The sequence below is a fragment of the Rhea americana genome, unplaced genomic scaffold, assembly GCF_003343005.1.
Source record: "Rhea americana isolate MKP2758 unplaced genomic scaffold, rheAme1 scaffold_329, whole genome shotgun sequence".
Lineage (NCBI taxonomy): Eukaryota > Metazoa > Chordata > Aves > Rheiformes > Rheidae > Rhea > Rhea americana.
The window spans coordinates 2298-24955 of NW_028186456.1; positions in this window are offsets into that span (position 1 = coordinate 2298).

Consider the following 22658-nt stretch of genomic DNA (forward strand, 5'->3'; position numbering starts at 1 on the left):
TGATGTAGATATAGCACACACATCTTTTGCTGTAGAATAGGAATGTTATTGGTAGACGGGCAGAAGAGCTCTGTTTTGACAATTAGTATTTCAGTGGTATGAAATAACCTTTTGTGAGCTATGCAGTCTATAAAGCGCTGATAAAAGAACTGCAGCACCAACTAAAATTGTCTAGCTCTGTGCAGTGGTGGCAGTAAATGCTTAAAACAGATCTGATCATTAGTGGGAAACACTGTAGTAAGCAGTAATCAGTGTAATTAACATGGTTATTTAAACTTTTTGCTTACAAAGTAATTGACAGAGAAAGAAAAAATGAGGTTATGTGAAAATTAGCTAGTTATCCTGTAACTCTTCTGCTTTTGCTCCATTATTTTAAATCTCCTCATTACCTTAACCAAACTTTGCCAAGGCATAGGCCAAGGTACATGAGTTAGTATCCTTCCAGATCACATTTTCACAATAATATTTTCCCTTTTGCTATTGAATCTCTGACATAGCTATATTGCCTAGAAAAGGGAAAAATAAAAAGCAAATAAAAGTAAGCTGATTCTTCTTTTGAGTTCTCATCTTGGTTCTAAAGTTTCTCTAAAATAAAAATGGTTTATTCAATTACCTTATTTTCGTAAAGGTTATAAAAAGCAGAATCTAGATCAGTAATTTTATTGGCTACATGAGCTGCTGAGTTTTTTTCTCGATGAAAAAATTGAGAAAAAAAATTCTGCTGAAATTCTTACAAACTAAGTTGAACACAAATCTTTGTCTGAATAATAGTATATACAAAAGAATTTTCACTACATTATTTAAATCCTGATTTTCTCATAATATAAATAAAAATTGACTGCTCTCTTCAGGGGGGTAAAGAGAAATGATTTACTGTTAAAATAGTCTATACAAAGATGGTGAGTGGAGGACTTTTTTTTTGAAGCTTTTTGTTTCTTGCAAGAATCATTTCATATTGCTGAAGCAGAAATCTTGTGGGTGTTCTTCTGGACTGGTAGAATTTCCCTGCTCCACTCCCTGTTGTCTGTTGATCCCTCAGCAATCTCTGTGCAAAACTGTGTGAAAATGATACACTGATCTGGCCCTAAGCGTCTTATCTCCACATTGTACAAATGGTGCTCTTTCATCTAGGGAATTTGAAAAATTACAATAGATAAGTTGCGAAATGAAAAATGGATAATTTCTAGACAAAATCCTCTCATTAACTGTTAGGAAGCTGAGGAGCTTTCTTGGCCTTAAATTCTATGGATTATAACTTCTATGTAGGTGCTTTTCAAATCTATGGCAAGCCAGAAAGAATCCATTTGGAAATGTGGCTTTTTAAAGGGCCTACAGATTCAAAATGTGATTTCTGTTTGTACCTGTAGTTCACTTGGAAGTGCAGGTTTTTCACACAGGTTTGAGTTAATAATTCATACAGACACAAACTCCTACACCTCTAATAAAATGGAGCACAGCTGGATCTGAGCATCTATTCTCCATGTATAGCTCAGCAAAGTAAAGAAGCTTTGAGAGTAGAAGTAGAAATCATAAGGAAGCCTCTATGTAAATTTAGCTCTGAATGCACAGTGAAGTCAGACGGTGCATAGTATTCATATTCCTTTTTTGGCTGTTTGCCTTAAATTCATGTGGAGGACCTTAAAGAGCTCTGTCTCATCTTGTATCCTCTCAAGGTCCACAGCAGAGCCACTTTGATGGTCTCTGTGAATGTATGTGGTACATTGGAAGAAAACCAAATAATTATACACACACACACACACACACACACACACACACATATACAAAACTGTGCCATCCTTCCAGGTGCAGCCTGAAAGAAGAAATGGAAAACTGACTCCTTTTGCCACTCAGTAGGTCATTGGATGAGGTTATTATATCCTAGAGTCACCATTGGGGATCACAACTTCTTGTCTTAACACATCTAATTAATTGCAGATGAGGAAAAAGCAAAGAAAATAAACTAAGATTTCCAATATTAATTTGCTGGTCATGCTGATACAAAGCTCCCATGGAGTTTGGGCATGTGTTTTTCCAGTATGGACTTTTTAAATACTGGGGCTGATCTAAAGCCTTTTGCAATGAATGGTAATCTCTGAATTACATGGTAGTGCCTTCTTTGACTTAAACGGGCTTTGGATCAAGTCCATAATGAATTATTGCTTAATATGTTTTACAGCCAGGATTAAAAAATGGTAGGTAAATCCAGAACAAGAAAAGGAGGTATGTTACAATATTCTGTCACTTGATTTCCCATTACAAAATTTTCTATTTAATAAATCATTTTGATTCAGATTGCAACCAAGTGCAATCCAATCAAATCTCTCATTAAAACAAAGTCTTTTCGTGACACTCTGCAATAGCTGGATTCCATTTTTATAGAGTAGTATTAATAGTGTGGTATGCTAGAGCTGACTGGGTTATAGGAAGACTCCTATGCCTATATCATCACAACAATCATCTGTACTTAATACACTCAAGTGAGTGGCTAAAGCTATGAATAAAAGAGAATATATGCCCAAAATTCAAAGGATCTCATTAAACAATAGATTATATCTGACCTAATTAGTAGCCTTTTATGTGTGAGTATAAAGCTTTCTAATTTTTGTATTTCTTTCAAGTTAATAAGATTAATGTATCCATCCATGTGACATCTATACCTTTCTGAAAACTTATAAATATGGAGCTCTTATAGCTGACTATCGCCCCAGAGGTTTTAGCATCACATAAAAGATAGGTCTTAGTCAATGAATTTAACAGTAAGAGAAAGTGTCAGGCTACCGAAATCAAGGTGTTGCCTGCCTGAGCACCCAGAGGTGCTCAGAATAGCCTTCATCCATCTCTGCAAAGGACTGGCAATACTTTGATCTTTAAAAAGGGAAAATTATAAGCAAGGTGATACAGAGAGTTGGCCTCCCAGCTGGTAGCAGAGACCTTCCCTGTCTAACATGCTCTAGGCGACCCTGCTGAGCAGGGAGGTTGGACTAGATGATCTCCAGAGGTCCCTTCCAACCTTACTGATTCTATTATTCTATGATTCTATGATTCTGCTTGACTTGAGAAAGCTCTAGATCTAGCCCAGAGGGATAAAACACACTAAACTCTAGTCCTTAGTCATTTCTGCTAAGCAAGAAAGGCAATTTCCCCTGCAGAGTGCCAGCCACTGTGAATCACATAATTTGGTACCCCGCTCTCCTGCCTTCTGCAGGCAAGCCTAGGTACCTACTGTGGAAACTATGAATTCCACCAGGTGTAGATATTAAGTGTTGCATCTCTGAATATTGCATTACTTAATTGCTCCTCTGGGAGTGCATAGCTAAAAGTGATGAAATTTTACTTCTGTGGTCTAGGAGGCAAGACATACACATTTTCAGCTCCTCTTAGCAGTGTCTGAATAGGAGAAATCAAAATAGTAGATCTTTATGCTGACCCAGCGATGTTCTCTCAGCCTGTGAAAGGATTTATGAGGAGCTGTATGTTACTTACAAAGAATTTGGGCTGAAATTCCATTGTCTAAAAAGTATCTTTTAAATGGCATTTTCAGTTCCGTCTTTCTTTCATCATCTTGCATCAGATAGGTCAGTTTGCAAATGGAAGCAGTTTATTTTGTCCCCATTGCCATTTCTGTTAGCTTAGCCAGAGATTTGAGAATCAAGTAGGATTACTTTGTTTCTTGTGCACCATCAGCAGTAATAATGGCTCTCTATCTGCAACCTTGTGAAAAAAGCTATTGATGGTGCATGAATCAGCATAGTCATCAGTTCTTTCCCAATTAACTGATTTGTTCCACAGATTTTACAGGAAAAAGAAATAAAAACAAAATAAATCAAAGAAAAGAATCAAAAGGTTAGTACTAAACTGAGATAACAGCATACAGACACAAAGCAGCAGGTCCCCCATGAGAGAAGGATCTTTCAATCCTGAATCCCATTCAAAACTCTAAATGCACTGCAGGCTCAGAAACATGTTACCAAGTATTATAAAGTATGAATACACCACCCTGCTACCCCCAAGGTCAGAGCTGCCTCTGTCAGACAGCAACAGCAAAAGATCATGTGATGTTAAAGGCTTCAGCAGAAGTCAGATACAGCCTCAGCCCTCACCTAGAATAAAGTGGCCCACACACATACTAAAATGTTGGCCTATATTTTACCCTGCTTTATGAGAAAACAAAGTTTTGTGTGTGTGCATTTAAGTGCTTGTACCTTTTTATATATTCCTAAAGCATTTTAAACTCAAAGGAAAATAGCCACACTTAATATATGGACAGGCATCTCAAAGATGCTGTATTTTTACCAATTTCATTAAAATCTGTGTTTGGCTCAGAGAGAAGGAGGCTCTAACTAACCCCATGCAAGGATCAGGTAGCAGCAGATCCATACTGGACAGGCACATCTGGAGGGCTCTGTATACAAAACTTCATTCTGCTCTGACACCAAGAGTATCTGGCTGCAGGTGCAAAGCTGAGGGACCTAGGCCATCTGCTCATGGTACTAGAGGCTAACTTAGAATTATAGAATCATAGAATCAGTAAGATTGGAAGGGACCTCTGGAGATCATCTAATCCAACCTCCCCACTCAGCAGGGTCACCTAGAGCATGTTCGACAGGGGTTCATCCAGGCGGACTTTGAAGATCTCCGGAGAAGGAGACTCCACAACCTCTCTGGGCAACCTGGTCCAGTGCTCTGTCACTCTCAAAGTGAAGAAATTCCCCCTCACGTYCAGGCRGAACTTCCTGTGCTTCAATTTCTGCCCATTGCCTCTTGTCCTGTCACACGGGACAACTGAAAAGAGTTTGTCCTCGTCCCCTTGACACCCTCCCTTCAGGTACTTGTAGACATTGATAAGATCCCCCCTCAGTCTTCTCTTCCCCAGGCTGAAGAGGCCCAGCTCTCACAGCCGTTCCTCATAGGGGCAGATGCTCCAGCCCTCTGGTCATCTTTGTAGCCCTCTGCTGGACTCTCTCCAGTAACTCCATGTCTCTCTTGTACTGGGGAGCCCAGAACTGGACACAGTACTTGAGATGAAGCCTCCCCAGGGCTGAGTAGAGGGGCAGGATCACCTCCCTTGACCTGTTGGCAACACTCTTCCTAATGCACCCCAGGAGACCATTGGCCTTCTTGGCCACAAGGGCACATTGCTGGCTCATGGTCAATCTGTCATCCACCAGCACTCCCAAGTCTTTCTCTGCAGAGCTGCTCTCCAGAAGGTCGATCCCCAGCTTGTACTGGTGCCTAGGATTATTTTTCCCTAGGTGCAGGACCCTGCACTTGCCCTTGTTGAACCTCATGAGGTTCCTCTCTGCTCACCTCTCCAGCCTGTCCAGGGCTCTCTGAATGGCAGCACAGCTCTCAGGTGTGTCAGCCACTCCTCCCAGCTTGGTATCATCAGCAAACTTGCTGAGGAGGCACTCTGTCCCCTYATCCAGGTCATTGATGAATAAGTTGAACAGGATGTGACCCAGTACTGAGCCCTGGGGGACACCACTAGCCACAGGCCTCCAACTAGACTCTGCGCCACTGATGATGTGCCTCTGAGCTCTGCCTTTCATCCAGTTCTCAATCCACCTCACTGTTCACTCATCTAACCCACACTTCCTGAGCTTCTCTAGGAGGATGCCATGGGAGACAGTGTCAAAAGCCTTGCTGAAGTCAAGGGACACAATGTCCACCGCTCTTCCCTCATCCTCAAGCCAGTCATTCCATCATAGAAGGCTATCAGATGGATTAAGCAGGATTTCTCCTTGGTGAATCCATGCTGGCTATTCCTGATCACCTTCTTTTCCTCCATATATCTGGAGATGACATCCAGAATGAGCTGTTCCATCACCTTTCCAGGGATGGAGGTGAGGCTGACAGGCATATAGTTGCCTGGGTCCTCCTTCTTGCCCTTCTTGAAGACTGGAGTGACATTGGCTTTCTTCCAGTCCTCAGGCACCTCTCCAGTTCTCCAGGACTTTTCAAAGATGATGGAGAGTGGCCTGGCAACAACATCCGCCAGCTCCCTCAGTACCCATGGGTGTATCCCATCTGGGCCAGTGTACTTGTGGATGTCTAGCCTGCCCAAAAGGTCCCTAATCCTATCCTCCTCCACCAAAGGAGTCTTCCTTTCTCCAGACTTTCTCCCTTACATCCAGGCTACAGGATTCCTGAGGGTTGCCCTTAGCAATGAAGACTGAAGCAGAGAAGGCATTCAGTAATTCTGCCTTCTCTGTATCCCTGGTCACCAGGGCCCCCGCCCAATTCAGTAGCGGGCCCACATTTTCCCTAGTCCTCCTCTTGCTGCTGATGTATTTGAAGAAGCCCTTCCTGTTGTCCTTGACATCCTTTGCCAGACTCAATTCCAGCTGGGCCTTAGCCTTCCTCGCTGCATCTCTACATACTCTGACTGCACTCCTATAATTCTCCCAAGTAGTCTGTCCCCTCTTCCACATTCTGTGTACTTTCTTCTTCTGTCTGAATTTGGCCAGGAGCTCCTTGCTCACCCATGCAGGTCTCCTGCCCCTTTCGCTGCACTTCTTACTCATAGGGATGCACTGCTCTTGAGCTTGGAGGAAGTGATGTTTGAATGGTAGCCAGCTCTCACAGACCCCCCTTCCTTCTAGGGCCTTAACCCATGAGATTCCTCCAAGCAGGTCTCTGAAGAGCCCGAAGTCCGCTCTCCTGAAGTCCAGGGTTGCAATCCTGCTTGTAGCCTTATTTTTTTCCTGCAGGATCCTGAATTCCACCATCTCAATTTCTGTGGTGATGAAAGAAATCCTGAAAAGTTTGAAGCAAAAGATCTAAGAGATGTGAATTTTATTAATCCTGAGATCTAAAGGTGACAGTTTAATTACTAATGTTAACAATTTCAGTGCAAACAGTTTACATCAAGCACCCAACCATTTGCTTGTCTGACAGTCTCCATCTGCTTTATCCTTCTACACATCTTATTTTTGACAAAAGTAATAAACTTCCCAAAATTCAAGTTTCCTGTCTTCCATAAGGTCTATAGTACTTGTGCATTTTGAGGACAAGAAACCTGCATCATCTGGAGGTTAGAATCTGAAGGTGGAGTTTAAAATATTTTGAAATTAAAATCAGTATGGACAGCCTCGGGCAATTGTGATAATGGTTGCATTCACTGGCTTTTTGGTTTGCCACATGAGAGTATGGCAGAAACATGGTCTATGAATATGTCAGTAAATTCTGGCTTACAGGCTACTCTCAAAGCAGTCTGCTAAGTACTATTTTTATATCTTGCAGGCAAAGGCCCTAGAATTTGATTTTATCCACTATAGGATTTATAGCCTGTTAAGAATTTCCCTTTTTTTATTATCCAAAATTGCTCTTTTTCATACAAACATATAAACACACATTTACTCCCACACATGCCTGATTAATTTTGATATATAGTTCTCACAATGAAGAATTGTTTACTGGGAAAGATTTTTTGGGAAAAAAACATGCAATATTATTCCCAGGATCCTATATTGCCAGCTATAGCTAGAGCGGAAATCCATCAAATAGACAGATGCATCATCATTTTTCCAAAACACTATCAAGTATGATCATCACATCAGTCTTTCATTTATCATTACTCAGAAACAAAGATTTACTCCAAATCCTGCCTTTTCCCATAAAAAATGAGTTATTTGCCCCTGTCAAAATGAATGTGGGAGCATTAAAGCTGTTAGCATTTGCATCCCTCTAATTCAATGCATGTGACTTTATTTGAGGATATGACCCAGTATCTCAGACAGAGATATGTTTCATGTTTGTTAAACAGAAATTAGTTAAGTTCAAAGTTAAAATAGTGGTTCCTTCAACATAATTTTGTGATGATGTTAATTTTGGCCTGAATGAAATGTAATTTATCACCATTAAAGCAGAAAATGGAAAATACAGTAATTAAATAATTTTCCATAAAAATATTGCTATTGAATAAGTATAATTAAAATGTTTTACTCTGTTTTACTGTCTTAGTATGCTCATTGAAAATTAAGGTGAAATAAGAACTTTACAGCTGTATTTGGAGTTTGGGGGAAATGATCCAAAAAGTCTTGTTTTGGAATATTTCTTCAACATGTTCTTGCTAATGCAGAAGTGGTTGAGTTTCCTGAAGTTATGCATTGTCAAGGAGTAACAAGGTGATGTGTTTCTTTTTCTTTTTTTTTTAAGAAGCTGATCAATAAATGACAGCTTCATCTATTAAAAACAGAAAAAAAAAAAAAAACAAGTGATTTCAACACACATTCCCGTGAATGAAAAAATTTCATCCTGAAATGAGACTTTTCCTCAGGCTCAGAAAGATTCAGATAATACATTGCTTCATCATCTTCAGTTCTTATATGTCTCAACATCCTCAGGTCACAAAGTACTGAGAGTTTCAAAAGCGAGCTGCTCTATCAGAATCACTACTGCAGAAAAGCTTGGATCTTTCACTCTTATCTCAACAAAATCTCCAGCTTCAATTTATTACTGCTTCCGTTTGTTTGCCATTTAATAATGCTAGCAAAGCTCCATTGAAACCAACATCCTACCACATCCTAAGGTCAGACCTCATACATAGTTGAGGGTAATCCTCCTATACTGACGGATGTTTGGGTCTCCTCCTTCGTCAGAAAATAGCAGTCATAGGTATAAACCTGCATAATAATCCACAGGAAGTTATTGCATATCTTTAGACAATTTCAGTGACTAACCCTGCTTGTTCTAAGCTTGGGGGACACAGCTGGCATAACTGAAGAGAGCTCTATCAAAGTTCTGTCAAAGCCCATAGAGTTATACTAATTCATGACAACCACTGCCTTGCGTTTCTCCTATTTTCTTTCTCTCCCCTTCCTTCAAATGAGTAACAGAAATGGGTGTAGATCATTACATCTATTCCTATGCCCTAAATCCTATAATGCTTAACCTCTCCTAAAGAAGCTCTGCTATTGATGACCCACAGCTCCAGACCTTGTGTCATGCCGGCAATAGCCAACCAGAGGAGACGGTAACAGTCGAGGAGATTTCATTTGTTAACATTTCCCTAGTAAGTTATTTTATTCAAATATGATTTTATTGTCTACTACAACTGTACAACATTCACATTTGCAATGAAATACCCACCCTGATCTGCAGAATGCAGCCCATGTCTTCATTATAAATGGCCTCCACTATGTTACTTTTAAATATTTTTTTGTTTTATTACTGTCTTCTGTTTATTTGCTGTTTGTTACCATGTTCTCTAAAACAGATGTCATTAAAAGCTGAAAATATATATTGTGTAAAATCATCATGTTATATTTCTCATTTCTTATAACCTTTTCTTGGGCACATTCAGATACAGCAAAATGGTCTTTTGGTCCTTCTCAGCACACCTGTTCTCACATCACTGAAACACGTGTTAACCTGTAGCCCACTAAAGGTCTGCAGCAAGGGGAAAATTCCTCATTTCTTACTCTAGAGGAGTTATGAGACGTGTCTGTGTGTGATATAAGATATAACTTTTCCTTGGGCAAAAATGGCAAGTTGGGGTCAGGAAAGCATTTTAACAGTTGATCTCCAGGATGTTCTGAAAGTGTTGGGAAAAGGAAAACACAACCAAATTTTTGAACAGTTAGATTGTTTCATGTGGAAAATGATCAAATGGAGTAACTACAGCCATGGCACTTGGACAGCAAGTGCAAACTAAACTGGGTTTGCTGGCAGACATGACAAGAAAAACCATGAGCTGCAGGGCAAAACACTGAATAACAGAACAAACTTCTGAAAGTGAGAGAGCCAGGTGACAAACATCCTTCCCAAGAGAGCATGGTAAAAGGCCACAGACAGCCTTAGGCTGTCAGAGATATTGTGGGGAAAGAGGAATGACCTGATAAAAGCTTACAAGCAATCAGATTTCCTGCATTTTGCTCCCATACTGTTCAGCTCTGCTGTGACATCTTCTGCAAAGTCAGAAAATGAAACAAAAGAGAAACTTCATTAATACTAAGCAGCGCAGTTGCTTGGGTGGCTCTGTGCCAGTTTATACTAGCAGAGTCTCTCCAGGGGGCTTTTTAAGGGCTCCCCTTTCTAGAAAGGGGATTCCCAATGTCACTGCATTTGAATAGTAACTACTGAAAGCAAAATTACCTTTACAAGCACCAAGGAATGTCCATTAATGCCAGTGCAACTCAGAGCCTCAACTCACTGTCTGTATATGTACAGAGTCCATTTATCTCTATGATGTGTTCAGGACCTCCCAGCTAATTCAGAAATATACACATCCAACCGGGCGTTATGCTGATGCCCTTCATTGCAAGACAGTCTGGAGATGAAAGGCAGTTCCATGGAAAACCATTTCTGTCAACATGGATAACGTGGACTATTCATATTACAGTTTCCATCCTTATTTTAGCCTTAATAGACACCTCGCGGATCCCTACTTCCTATAGTGAGTTCAAATGTGAGTTGTGCAAGTAGGAAGGTAGAATTACTTGAAGAAATCTCCTCTAGGGATTAACCTCCTCAAAGTATCTACCCCACTAAATCACTCTGTGGCCTGAAGATCATTTCTGACTACCTGGCATACCCAGTGCCTGTATGGTACATTATAATGGTGATAAAAATGCTTTTAAAAATATAAACATACACTTAAAGGCCAGAAGGTTGAGACTCTTGGACATTATAGGAGCAATTATAGGACAAGTTCATAACATTGTATTGTCACTTGCGTTTATATTCAAGATGGATGATAAGGTTTGCCAGAAGCAATCTTGGGACTTGCAAGAAGACCCCAGGTCTAGTGCTAAGAAAGCTGTAGTTGGATTTGACTATGATAGCAGCACACAGATCCCAAAGAGCATAATCCCATTATGGTGCACCTCAAACTAGCACACTTCCAGCGATTACTCATTGCAATCAAAGAGTTTTGCATTCCTGCAGGGAAAAGATGGTATCAGAATCAATGGACTATAGCTAAATAAGCCTACATTGCTGGATGAATAAAGCATATAGAATAATCTCCCTACTCTATTAAGCACTGGTAAGATCTTGGTTAATGTGACTGGTGTTCAGCACACTTCAGTAGAATAAAAGACAAACACAGTGCTAGAAGATGCCCATGTCTTTGGAACTTCACAGTAAAGGAATAAAAAAACCCCTGAGTCCTTGGATTTAAAAAAAATAATTTATGAGTCTTCATTTTTCTAAATTAGAACTTCAATCTTTAATTTTTATTAAAGATCTGTAGAAATACTACACCTAAAAATACAAGCAACTGAATAAAAAGAGCAGCAAAGAGAAAAGCACTTTATAACATCATTGTGCTTCCACTCATGGGAAATGCACAGATACTATAGGGATTATGATGCTGGATGGAAACAGTTCTTTTTTTTCCTGAAATTATTTGAGTCACCTGTACTTGACCCTCTTTTTCCAAGAAATCAGCACAATACCTGGCATTACACAAACCAATAGATTTTTAGCTAGCTTTGACATCTAGTTATTTTCAGCTCCTTTTGAAGTCCTGCATTCGCTAATTCCAGTGTTCCCTATTTTTTTTGTACAAAACCTTTTTTAAAAAAGTTTACTTATAATGAAAATGATTTGCCAGGTCACCAGGTGGCTTTCTGACAGCTCTTGTTGAAGAACAAAGGGTGACTTATCTCCTCCTTATTGACAGCAAGGACCTTGCCTTCCATATGTTCCCAAACTGCTGTGCTTTGTTTTCTGTATGCTTTTAATTACAGCTCTTGTTCCTTTCTACAAGTGGCTTTTGCTCCCCTCTCCTCCTGAGGTGTTGTGCAGATTCCTCTGAAGCTGTACTTGCAGGATTCTTGTTACCATCTTATCCTGTCACCTCTCATTCTTTAATGATGCTATCTCTCTGTCTTAGAAAGATGTTTCAAGGATTAGGTCTAAATCTATGCAGGATTTAAGAGCAGGCTCAGCTCCAGGACTCTAACCTCACCTAAAGCACCATGCAGCAGCAAAAGCTCTTCCATCCAAAACGCATTGGGAGTAACCAGAAGATGTGATGTCAGCTAGAGCCATCACAGCCTTAAATCCACATTCCCCAGGAGCGTCTCGAGTTGGACAGCAGACAAGGAAAGGTTTGTGTTGCCTCGATTTAAGATTTAGGGTAGCAGCTGAGGGCCAGGAATGTCCCAAGGTCCTTCAGTAGTCATAGCTATTAGTAAGTGACATGCCCTACCTGTGTGAGGAGAGTGAGGGTGGGCTGCAGGATGGCCCTTTGTTTCTCCCACACCTACTCCTTGGAAGCATTTCCTTGCCATGCTTCCCAAGAGACAAAGTTAATTTGGTCTTATATACATATAACTATCACAGGGTGATGTTTCCTAGGCAACACATCTATCAAAAAGCAGCCTAATATCCATTCTCACCTTGCTCTTGTTCAGCTGGGCATTTTATTTACTGTTGATCAGAAATGTGACAGTTATCTTGCAAGCAAATTAGAAAGCAAAGGAGCCACTGGCCTTTTAAGAAGCAGCCACAAGCTGATCTTCATACAGCACTCCTCAAACAGGACAGCTTGTGAAATATTCCATAGGCTCATTAGCATTCTGATGAAAATAAGCATTAGCTCTTAGATCTGGGTATTCCCTGACTGAGTAAACCGTAACTAGCTTTCTTCCCAGATGTTATCTAAACTGGTAGATTTATTCATGTCAGCAGCCCTAGATGGAGGTGATGGTATTTTCCAGGCTCTGCCACAGGAGCCTCGTGCAGATCTCTGAGTTAAAAGTAGCACACTTTGAATGAGCATGGTACTGCACAAATGCTAAGCACTATTATTAAAGTGCTCCCCATTTCACCATGTCCACCCCTATGGCACTGTGAAATTTGTATTTTTGCAGGCTAATTAAAGCCTGTTTTCCTGATAAGCACGATTTTAAACCTAATTTTTCTTTTCTTTTCAAGGGGGAGGGGAATGAAGTAGCTAAGGAATCGTTGAACAGTGATGAGATCAAGTATGCGAAAGAAAAACAAAACCTCTCCAGCAGCAGATGGCACCTGGACAAATGGTGAACTAGGCAGTTAGTCGATACTCTGGTCCTGTGTTTCCTGGGCTGTCTTTCTCTCCTTAGATTCTTCACTTGACAGACTATTGATTGCCCGCCTTTTCTCAAGAGACAGTACTAAAACCTGTCACAGAGCTTGCTGTGTCTATTCTTAGCCTCAAGATCTGTTACAAGAGAAGAGAGGTAGGGTTCTTCTGTTAGCCGAGACAAAAAAGATTCAGCTGGCTGCAGGTTGATAAAAGTAAAACTATAAATTCCATTTATTTTTCCGTTTCATTTATGTGGTATTGGGCTGCTTCAGTTCACTGTCACTAGAAGATTTTGCTTATACTAGCAAAAGTCTCTTTGGGGGAAAGAGTAGTAGGCAGCGGGAGAGCTACTGCCACTTTCTGGGTCACTTCTGAGCATGAAATAACCCTCTCTTCTCAATCACAGCTGTTGTATGCCAGAAACATAGAATAAAATAGGCTGTGTTTTAGATGGGCCAGATGTTGCATGACACTAAAATGAGGTGCTTGTTTTATAGTGGGGAGATGGGGATTCCTTCTTTTCTACTTCATCCTGAACAAGCTCTGGGAGAACATGAGCTATATAGGGCAAGGTGCTGGCCATCAGCAATCATCAGGGGATTTTCTAATCTGGTACCCCCAGTGCAGCAGCATGGTATTCCTGAGGCAGGTATTTACCATTACTGTGCAGTTATCCAACTGGCCCTAGAGCAGGATGGGTATATGCAGCCCAGAGGAACCAACAGTGCAATTCTGAATACTAGTATAAAGGAGTGTGTGGGCCTCATGCCATCAGAATATAGGATTTACCTGGTTGTCTAACAATCTTTATGAGTCTTGCCTACAACCTTATGCATTCAACAGTCAGGAGGAAAATCTTTCTCCGCTCCAAACTCCTGGAGGGCTGGTGCAGGTCACACATGAATGAAGGTAGCTATTTCACACTTGGCTTGCAGAGGGCACAGTGCGTATGTCTGGAGAGAGGGAGGCAAGGAGGCGAGGGAACAAGGGACGGAGGAGGGAGGAAAAAACTGAAATGGGATGTGAATCTGTCCTTGAATCATTTACAACACTTTTGCTCACCCAGTCTGCAGGATGGCTGGATCTAAATACAATTCACTGAAGATTTTTTTCTTTTTTTTTTCTTTTTGTTTATTACCTTTTTAACTTGCTACAGAAAGATTGGTGTTTTCATTACATTTTTTGTGTCTAGAGTTCTTGCAGGTTCTGACTAGTTTGAGACTGCCTTGGTAATCTCCCTAACTCAGGAAATCCCACATACTGTCCTCCCAATGCCTTTTAAAGTTAAGACCACAAATAAGGTCATTTGTGAGATCCACTCGAATGGAACAAACTAGATTCATTTAGCAATGACTACCCAAGGCATACATAGCAGATCAGAGTCAGTATATTTTTCAAAGAGATACACCTACGTAAGCTCAGGCACACTGTCCCTGATTCCTGTGTAGAGACCTTTAGGCTAGCAAAAGCCTAAAATTTTCCAAAGATGGTTTCAATTTGAAGACCAGTGATGAAAACAATTCTGCATGCCTTTTGGTAAAATGTCTGCAAGCGATGACTCTATCAGAGAAGAAAAGTGTGCTAGGTGACTTAAAATTGCCTGTTGAAGGCATTATATTTAAAATAGATATATCTGTAGCCCAGGTTCTTAAAACTTTCCAGAAAGAAACAGAAATAATGTTCAAGTCTTACTGAGGAAACAAGTTTTGAATCAAATAAGCTAAAAATATTTCCTGTAATCACTTTTTTTGGAGAAAAAAATATATTGGAGGGGTGGAAGAACATTCTTGAAAAGTGAGCAAGGGCAGCAAATGGATGCAAATGCATAGTTTTATTTCATTTCTGCTTTTGGCTCAAACACAGGGTTTAATAAGAGTGTACTGAATGTTAAAGAAAGTTCTCCTGGGGATACTGAGCTTGTGAATGCAGCTCTTTAAATAGATTACGGTCATTGCCTTGAGAAGTGGTCACAGAATGGTTCCTCTCACATTTTGACACAGAAAAAATTGCTTTGGGGGTAGTAAAGGTATCAGCACATATTTGGCCTAGGTGACAGTGGGAAGGCTGAAGGGTTTCTCCTTCCCAGGACTTATCTTACATTTCTTGGAGGGGTTGCTGTTTCTCACTGCATCAGAAACACCCTCACCAGGCCGTGTAGCTGCCCCTGCAATGCTGTACTTATAGCTTAATGTATCAAAGCCAACTCACATTAATTTTAATTCCTGTGAATATGCCAAGCTGTAAATTGAGGTGGTTCATGAATCATTCAGCAGTTCCTATGCTGGGGAGGCAGCTTACAGGAGAGAGACAGTTGTGACAATTACACCTCCCCAGCTATCCCAGGTTTAACTCCAAGGCAGACTTCTTATTTATTCTGCCTACTGCAGTCTTGCAAAGAGAAAATATTACTGCTCCCACAACTAGTTCAGCTTTTTTCCTCCCAGGAGCTATTGCTCCCTCAGAGCAGTTAGCTCATCTGTTTGTGTTAACCCTCCCTAACCTGCGCCACCTAAAATGAGAAAGGAAAGCCAAACAATTTCAGTCATAGCTTGCTGGTAAGAAAGCCCTATTAGGACTGCAAGAAGTAGAGCTTGTCTCAGCACCTAAATCGATAATTCAGAGGATTAGGGACAAGCAAGGACAGGGCGAGAGCAGATGAATTTTCTCCAACACGCAGGACAGGGCTGTATCAGTTAGATATTATCCCAAAAGTATGGGAAAGGAAGGAGTTGTCTCTCACTTTGTCAGTCAAGGAGCAGCATACAAAAGAACTAGAGGACTTCTCTCTCTGTGGAATATGCACAGAGGTGGGAAAATAATCTGGGCCAAAGATGGGATCTTGCCTCATGATTATAAACTGTTACCCACAAGCTAGTTCCCTGTCTCTGCTAAGGAACAGCCATGACCTGCCTTGTAAAGGTTTTGTCTTCCCTCTCAAGAAATCACACCATCTCCTTTCCCAAATACAAGGCTTTTCATCTCCCTTTGTATCCAGGAGAAGGAGGGCAGCCATCTCCCCAGGCTGCGACACACAGCACATGACAATTCAGACGTGGCTCTTGGGAACCCCTCCTGCTCCCATGGTAAATCAGTCTCTGCCTGTCTCTTAATGCCTGAAAGGTAGAGCACCAACACCCACATAATTACGGCTCTCAGAGTTGGTGTGCTTACACGCTGGAGGATCCAAGAGCTCATCTGTAGTGCTAGGGTCCATCTCCCTGGTAGTCATCTGCAGCTCAGTACCCCGAGGTAGGCCTTGGACTCCCCTTCCTCTCTCCCATGACAGCCCAAGAAATGTCCCAGATTCAGCACCTGTCAAGGATGTGCTACTTCTGAGTGTATTCTGTAGTACAAAAAGAGTGTTTAAAGCTAGATAACTGAAAAGCTGAAAGAAGACTCAAAAATTACTTAATTTGCATTGTATCAGTTTTGTAGCTACCTCAGAGGGGATAAAGCCAGAAAAATTGTTTCTAGCATTAGATAACACTAGCTTTGCATAGCAATGAGTAAAGAATGACAAAAACAAGAAAACAAAGTTCTACACTTGTGTTATATGTCCTGCAGTTTAACCAAATAACTCTCTCTTTTGAGCTCATGAACATTTCCTATACATATATTTTATGGGTTTTCGGTAACTCTTCTCAGTCTAAAGATTTTCTCAGCATGTATGGGCTTCCAGGTATAGTGAGACCAATTTGCTTTGAAAAGCAATAAATCTGCTAAAGGGCAGTTTTATTTTCCTCTAGGTAATAAACATCTTCTATACACAGTGGGATCCTGAAATACAAAGCCCACCAGTTGGGGGCAGGGAGAGAGTTCATACTAAAACTAGTTAAAAACTATGTGATTTATTTTAATATTTCAGAGAAGCCTGACCTCAAACCTTTTATAACAGCTATTCCCAGCTCTTCAAGCTCCTGCCAACACTTAAGAAAGAATCAGCAATCACTATTTTACTAGCTGTATGTCTATTAAACAAAACAATTGTTTATAACTTTGAAGAATCATTTTTAGACATTTCACTGAGAACACATTTGACAGTGATTAAAAAAGCAGATATGTCATGAGCTCTGCTTTATAATATAATTAAAACTCCTCCACCATACCTTGTGTATGCCATTATTTATCCCTCTCTTCATTTGTTTTATCCCCTTCTGCTATTCAACACTGAGATCAGCTGTTTGGCACTGACGTGGGGAGCAGAAGCCAGACAGGTGGGAGCAGTTTCATGCATGTGTAAATAAGTGCATGCATACCTGTGCACCTTCTGCATTTGATCCCTCCATGTTTGGTTGGTAATCTCTCAGCAATACCCTGGTGCTGTGAAGAGGAGCAGCCCTCCTGTGAGTTTCAGCCGCACCTCAAATGGTGGAGAATCTCAGAGGAAGATGCCATTTCCATAGTGAAAAGATTCAGCCAGTCAACCAATGGCATCTTGGCCATTGGTATAAATGGCATTTACCAAGAACAGAAATGAGAAAAAAATCAACTCGCTTCAGGGTGAGATAGTTGCCTTGCTTGGCCGGGAAAGCAGTCCCCAGTGTCTTTCCTCAGTGTGAGCTGAGAAATACGTTTTCATTCATTTCTTCCTTCCCCTGTCCCCTACTTTAAGCTTTGCTCTCATGAAGACTTGAAACTCGTTATTTCTCTCAGTTGTGCCATCACTGAGAGCTAAAGGCAAAAACTGGGATTAAGAGACCTCTGTGGTCTAGGGCCGACATACAGCCAGCTGGGGAGATTAGGAGACAGTGAACAGCTGGCCAAAAACCTATAGTCTGAGTAGGAAGTTGCCAAGAGTTTGCCAGTGGGAAACACTAGCAGTGAGATCCTACTTGCAGAGTAAGAGATCTGAATGTGAAGAAGTGTTGTATGTAAGCACCAAGAGGTGAGCTACATGTACAAGCTCTGATTGTAACCAGTGGGGAGTTAAAGCCAGCATGGGCTCCCAGTACCATCTGAGATGCCACAGGGTAGCCAAGACAGCAGCTCATGGCTGGCTGATGTGACTTGGGCTTAGGGGAGACCAGGACCTTCTGGAAGAGAAGTTGAAAGAAGTAGGACATAAAACCAGAATAACTCTGTGCTGAGGATATTGAATTCTGTCCCTACACATTCCAATCAACAGCATCAAGGGAGTTCACCTAAAACGGCTTCTAACATTTGGCCAGGCTTCTTGGTTCTCTTGACACCATTGACTTCATTGACAATACGCTCCACTAACAATAATGGGAACAGATTCTCAGGTTCTCAGAAGTGTAGACAGTTATATTTCTGTATGTTAAACTGGAGCTGAATCTCACCTTGAATGTAGTAACACATCTGAATTCCTATTGGTCCTTGGATTGCAGATGCCTCAATCAACAAGGGATCAGAATGAATGTCCTCTGCAGAAGGTAGGTGCATGAATGATGTCTAGTCTCCTTAAACAGCTGTTGGGGTTGTTTGGCTCCGCCAAAGTGATTGCAGTATGTGGAAGGTCACCAAGCGTGGAAAGGTCATGAGACAAGAAGGTGCTTCCTGTAGACAAGTGAGGCAAGCACTCCTATGGGGGAAAGGATCTGATTCTTCCTGCTCCTCGGTTGTAAGGTTTGGGTTTTTTCTGAGTTTTTTTTTTTTTCTTTTTTTCAGAGGAATTTCATTGGGTTGTGGATTGCAAAAATGCGTCAGCAGTCCCTGTAATAGGAAACAACAATTGAGAGTCTTACTTCCCAAGTGACTATCTGAGTAAGTTACAGAGCCATAGAGCTAGGCTCCCAATTGCCTGCTCTTCCCCATGTCATCTGTAGCCCAAGCTTTCTGCTACAGCTGAAAAGAGGCTGTGGAGGCTGTTCCTTTCCTTGCTTCACTGCAACCTGGTCCTGTGAGTCTCACATTCACAATTACACAGCGAGGAGGAAGAATTGAGGGAGTTCTTTGCTACATAATGATCCCTTATTTGAGAAGACTACCAGGACATGGAATACACTCATTTTTTTGTCTTCGAGATTACTCACCAAGAAATATGAACAGTGCTCTGGTCCATAGGAGAACACAACCCACTGTTACACATACAGCATAGCAGACAAACAGGGTCCATAGATTAATGTTAAGCAAAAGTGCTGGATGCTACAGGGACATTCAAATATTTGAATTATTTTATCCTGAAAACCTCTCTATAGGCTATGGAAAAGCTCTTTCTCCAAACAGTAGATCATTCCAGACCACAAAGATAGCTTTTACAGCTGCATCCAGTGCTGATGGAAATGGCACCCACCTCCTCCACAGGGGCTCCATCCTGTGCCACCTCCAGCTTGGACAGGTCTGCCTGAATTGCTTCCAGGACATTAAAAAGCTGTTAAATGTCAGCAGCTGCTCTTGTCTTCCGCAGTGTCTGGATCTGGCCTCTGGGGAGAAAAGGTATTTTATTTCTATTCAGTAGCTGCCACAGTAAATCTAACTCCATATATTAGAAGATGTTCACAGTAAGTTAAATATCAATGGATTAATAAAATATGATGGATAATGATTTCTAACTAGCATAAGCATTCATGATTTCATTGCATGTTTTAATAAACAACCTTCAAACTAACCTGGAAGGACTGTGTATTATGAATGTGTGTGTCCTGCCCTCTCTTTGCCTACCCCATTTCAAAAAGCATTATCTGTTTTCTGCTATGTGGTGGGGAACTCTTCTGCATATAGAAGCGAGTGCTCCCTGGTTATCACAGACCGACATTCAGCAGCTTCTCTGATACGTAGATAATGTCAGCCTGGAAAGGTGGCAGGCAGCATCTTTTCCGGCCTTCCCAGTGGTAAGGAAAGATAAGCATCGCTAGCTGTCAAAAACCTTCTCCTTTCTTCTGTATGCAAAACTTACATCCCATTTGTGGCAGCTGAGAATGAGAGATATGCCCTTGGTTTAACATGCTTTGCAGTTAATCCCCTCCAAAGTGTATTCAAAAGCCAACTGCAGTAACTCAGTATATTAAGGGATTTGGTCAGTGACCATCTTTTAATGGCCATCAGATTGTTGGTGCTGCTCTTCATATTGTTATTCTCTTGTGACACTTATGCATGCATTGCATGTACAAGCAAAAGGGAGTGGGAGATTTAATGAATCCGGGGGCTTGATAGAAATGTAACCCTGGTCAGGAACAAAATGTGCACCATTTCATTATTTTTTGTATAATTAGCTATCTCAATTTACAGAAACAAGCTGCTTATATTTGTAATGAAGAGACTGATGTATGATGGTTAATATTTTAAGCACTTTCCTTTAAATAGCACAGGATGGTAAGAGATGGAACTATTGTACTCATTCTAGACAGTGACCAGAAACTATGATGACATGGGGTGTTGAGAATCCCAAAAAAGAGTCATTACAATAACTTGACATTGGGCTCTGCAGAGTATTTCAGTTCAATGGGGCTGCAACCACTGAACTACCTGTTCCCATCCCATGTCCTGACTTGTCAATGAGAAGGCTTTAAACCTTTTGGAGCAGAGGAAAGAACTGACCCAAATCTCCCACAAGCTAGCGGAGAGCTTTAAGTGCTGAACTATTACATGGCAGGACAAGCACTTGCTATTTTTGAAAGAAATGCTGCACAACTCTAGGGCATGTTTTGCATCCTCTTGGAGTTAGACATTTGCTAGCAATCAAAAATCATGAAGTGACAAGGTTTAAAATACATTGCCATCCATATTCACTATGGCCTACCTTTAGTAACTCTTGACTTGGCACTTCGGCTTCCATGGATCCTTTCTCTTACACCTAACCTTTCTTACTGCACTATCCAAAGGACCTAGGCTCCTCTCTCAAATAATAGGAATCCCATCATGAGGCACTGTGCTAATGCAGTCCCATTAGCAAGGTAGCAATCCTTCTGCTGCAGAATTGCCTTTACTGAATCACAAAACAGTGAGGTGGGAAGGCGTCTCTGGAGATCATCTCATCCAACTCCCTACTCAAAGCAGGGTCAACTACAGCAGGTTGCTCAGGGCTGCATCAAGTTGGATTTTGATTATCTACAAGGATGGACACTCCACAACCTCTCTGGGCAACACAGGCCTGTGTTTGACCATCCTCACAGTAGAAAAGTTTTTTTTTTCTTTTTTTCTCTTTCCATAGGATTTTCTGTATTACAATTTGTGTTCAATGCCTTTTGTCCTGTTCCTGGGTGCCACTGAGTAGTGTCTGGCTCTGTGTTCTTTACTACGCTACCTCATCAGGTATTTATACCCATGGATCAGATCCCCCTGAGCCTTCTCTCCTCCAGGCTGAACAGTCCTAGCTCTCTCAACCTCTCCTTGTATGAGAGATACTCCAGTACCTTAATCATATTTGTGATCTTCACTGGACTCACTCCAGGATGCTCATGCCTGCCTTGTATGGGAAACTCAGCACTGGACCCAGCACTCCAGATGTGTCCTCACACCTGTCCCTTGATCTGCTGGCAAAACTGTTTCCCAGCAGGTCAGCCACCAGCTTGTGCTGGTGGCTAGGGTTGTTCCTCCCCAAGTGCAGGACTGTCCTTCACTTCCCTGTGTTGGACTTCATGAGGTTCCTCTCTGCCCATTTCTCCAGCCTGTCAAAGTCCCTCTGAATGGCAGCACAGCCCTCTGCTGCGTCAACCACTTCTCATGGTTTTGTATGGTATGGAAAGCCATATACATTTCCACAGCAAATGCACTACCCTGGGATTATGCTGTGCTTGAGTGTGAGCTAATTACATTGTTTCAACTCTTCCACCTGAGGCCGAGATTGCTAATTGGGGTGGTGTGGGCTCTGAGAGGCCAGGCCACGAATATAGTCTATTTACATCTTAAACAACACGTTTACAGTTCCAGACAATTTACATGTGAGCACTCAGAGTCTGAAATGCCTCAGGTGTGCAAGTGGAGAGATCATACCCTGATACTCTTTTGGGTAGCTTGCCTTAAACTATTAATGTCTGCTTCGCAGCCACATGTCTGAAACAGTTGAACAGTCTGTTGTGCGGGATCTAAACATTAATTTGCTGTGAGACCTGCTATGTACAGCAAAAGTCACATTTCTACCTCCAACATTAATGCTTTCCTCTCTTCATCCACGTTTGCTCATGCCCAGTAATAAGTCCTCTCTCTTTCACTTCTTTTTCTAACTGCAGCCATCAACAATCGATATGAACAACGAAATAAGTGGCTGAACAATAGAGTTTTAGCAGCAGTGCTACTAGAAATATGGGTGTATTTTTAAGGCAGCTACACCTGACTAGATTCGTATAAGCGAAAAAGAAGGTAAATGAAAATGCAGTTATTTTGTTGGCACTGTGACTGTCTGTTTTACCTTTCCATGAGTAATAATGGATTCTAAAGTGGTTTTTGCCAGAACACATAGAATTTCAAAAGTACCTATAGTACAGATGGAATAAACAGAAATAATGGCAGGTAAAAAAACCCTGCAAATGCCTCTTGGGGGTGGGGGGAGGATGTAAGGGAGAATGCTGAATCTATAATCACACTTCTGTCAGCCTGGTTGCTCACAGCTCAGATGGCAGGACAGTGCTCTCTAGGTATAATGGAGTTCTATAAATAGCTGTGTCATTATATAACCCAGCAGCAGTCTCATTCCCTTTCTAAATATAGGCTGTGTAGCAAAGGACAGTCTGGTGATGTGTTGCTA